Source organism: Meleagris gallopavo, chromosome 1, assembly GCF_000146605.3.
Source record: "Meleagris gallopavo isolate NT-WF06-2002-E0010 breed Aviagen turkey brand Nicholas breeding stock chromosome 1, Turkey_5.1, whole genome shotgun sequence".
NCBI lineage: Eukaryota > Metazoa > Chordata > Aves > Galliformes > Phasianidae > Meleagris > Meleagris gallopavo.
This window is the reverse complement of record NC_015011.2, coordinates 149,087,401-149,089,663: the sequence shown is the minus strand read 5'-3', so window position 1 is coordinate 149,089,663 and position 2,263 is coordinate 149,087,401.

Below are 2,263 nucleotides of genomic sequence, written 5' to 3'. Positions count from 1 at the left end.
TCCCCCCTAATAATACACAATCCCATGGGGAGGAAAATCCCGGGGATTTGCGGTGAGGAGTAAAGCCGATGCAGTGTAAGCAGAGAGATACAGACCTCCACTAAGCTGAGGTAGTCCGGAATAAAAGTTGTGCCCAGTGCACATTCGGGGTCTTTCTAGTATTCTGCCAGCAGCTCGCTGCTCTGCTTTCAGGAGCCCAGCACACCAGCACAGCAGCCTCCTCGCGTACAATCAATACATTTTGCATAACACTAGTCTCTCCCGCACGCTCAATCTGCCTTGCACTCTCTCTCTTTCTCTACTTTTGTTTGTCTCTCGTAGGTGGATGGGGTTTCTACACGGGGCATTTCTGTAAGAAATTAGCGGTGCCGAGACACAGGCTCAAAAGAAAGCCGTGTACGGCGATAGTCGCTGCTTCCTCGGGCAGAAATCTCGCTGGAGCCCAGCACAGCGGTCTCGAGCACGCAGTTCGCTTTCAGACACACAGCTTTCGCCTCCTCTCCCATCTCTCCTCTATTTCCCCCCTCTCCTCTCGCTCTCTTTCTGTTCCTCGTAGAGAAGCGCTTTAATAAAGTCACATAAGTGATTGAAATTAACATAAATCATTATTAGTTATTAGGATTTGCTCTAAATTACTCCTTGAATATAACACCAAACCCCATCTGCCACTCCTGCTCTAGCGGCAATAGATTGCAGATAAAATAAATGTCCTTACCCCATTAGAATGTTCCTGTCTCTGTAGCCAAAAGCCAAACAAAAGCAATAAATACCGAGCTTTTTTCTCTCCACTATTCAGCTGTGACTGTTTTCATCAGCTCTTCCTCTAGAAAAGCTCGATCGCTGCCTGAAAATATTGCATTTTATATCACCAAAGGGCGATTAATATTGCATTAACTGTATTTAACATTTTTTAAGCGCGAGTAATCTGAAATGAGTAAGTTTCTGTTACTAAATACAGGGGATGTCAGAGCTCGTGAAAACAGCTTAAAATATCTGTATAAACAGATTATTTGTTTCGTAGTTTGTATTTTTATAATGTTATGGTATAGTGTGCTCTGTTTGAAGTAGAAGAAGCCATGCTAATGGTCTGTTTAAAGTATTCTGACACTGTCTGGAGACATCCAAGTCTCTGCCTTCATTAAATGTTTATTGTCAACACTTCAGTGAAAAAAAGTCTCGTGTAAGTGAATTTCCACTGCTGGATGCTGTCAACACTTTGTTTTATTCTGATCCGCGTGTACAAAAGTTTGTATACATTATGCTGAAGTGAAGAGAGGCAGAGATTTAGTGCGCTATAATTAGTTACCAAACAAACTTTTGTTAGTAATTCGCTTTGCATAATGACCATAATCAAGGACTAAGCTGTGTATATCGGCGCCTTGTCTTCTCCCGGCGCAGCCTGTACAAAGACGCGCTCATGTTGACATGCTGTCCTCTCGTCAAGGAACGTCTATTTAAAATAAAAAAAAGAAGGAGTTAAAAAAAAGCCCACAGCTTTTACATATTTTAGCTCTGCCTTCCACTTTTAAGTTGCTCCCTTTCATCCGGCCGAGGGATGCGCGCATGTCTCCATCCCTCCCCGGATCCAGCGCTCAGCAGCACGAAGCCCGTTCCCATCTCTGAACCCCGTTTTAGGGCGTTTTGTCTCCGCGCGGAAACGGATCTGTGCGAGCAGGAGGGTCGGGCAAATCTTCCGTTGGAGGGTAATTTTGGGAACTGGCACGAATCAATGCGAAGTTACCATTTATCTGCAAAGCAGCAGCGTCAGTTCTAGAGTTTAATTTTGATATAAAGCCTTTTCAATACTTTGGTTCTTAGAGAGATTAGCTTTTTATGATACCAGATTTTTAAAACAATCCTCCCACTCCTCCCCTGTTTTTAAAAATAAGTGTTTCAGAACTTTCTCCTCAGTCAGTTATGTTCTGGAAGGGGAAACACCGCGCAGGGGCCGGTGGAAGTTCTGCCTTCAGGCGAACGGAAGAAAAGCAGTGCTGGGGGCAGGGAGGGCGGTGAGCACCCCGCGGCCGCGCAAATGGAGCTGAAGAGGCAAAGGCTCAAAATGCGCTCTGCTGCTCCGGAGTGCTGCCCCGCCTGTCCCCGGCCGGTGTTTCTCCTCCTGGCGATGGGCTCTCGGTGCAGAAACCTCTTTCTGCGGCTGCTGTTTTCTCGATTCCTTCAAATATATGGACGTTACATTCTATTTGAAATGAACTTTTGAGACATGGGATCCATCCATCCATCCATCCATCCATCCATCCCCATG